Source organism: Buceros rhinoceros, unplaced genomic scaffold (genome assembly GCF_000710305.1).
Source record: "Buceros rhinoceros silvestris isolate BGI_N320 unplaced genomic scaffold, ASM71030v1 scaffold32827, whole genome shotgun sequence".
Taxonomy (NCBI): Eukaryota; Metazoa; Chordata; class Aves; order Bucerotiformes; family Bucerotidae; genus Buceros; species Buceros rhinoceros.
The window spans coordinates 445-762 of record NW_010422119.1 but is presented as its reverse complement, the minus strand read 5'-3'; positions in this window follow the sequence as shown (position 1 = coordinate 762).

Below are 318 nucleotides of genomic sequence, written 5' to 3'. Positions count from 1 at the left end.
TGGCCATGGCTGCAGAAAGTGAGGAGCCAGTGAAGCCCTGGACAGACAGACGCGCTTGCGTGGCCGTTTACTTTTGCAGGCTTGCTGGGGGGCGGGACGGGATGTGCTGGGACCTGCCAGGTCCATGCTGGTGACGCAAGCAGCACCTTTTGGAGACGTTGCCCAGAAAAGAGCTGCGTGCCCATTCCCGGGCTCAGCGTTCCCCTCACCCTGGCTGTGCTGAGCATCGATCTGGGGGCTGTTGGCGTGGCTGGAGGTGATGGGGACGGTGCACTTGCTGTGTTTAAAACTAAAACCTGCCCTAAATCTGCCTGGTTT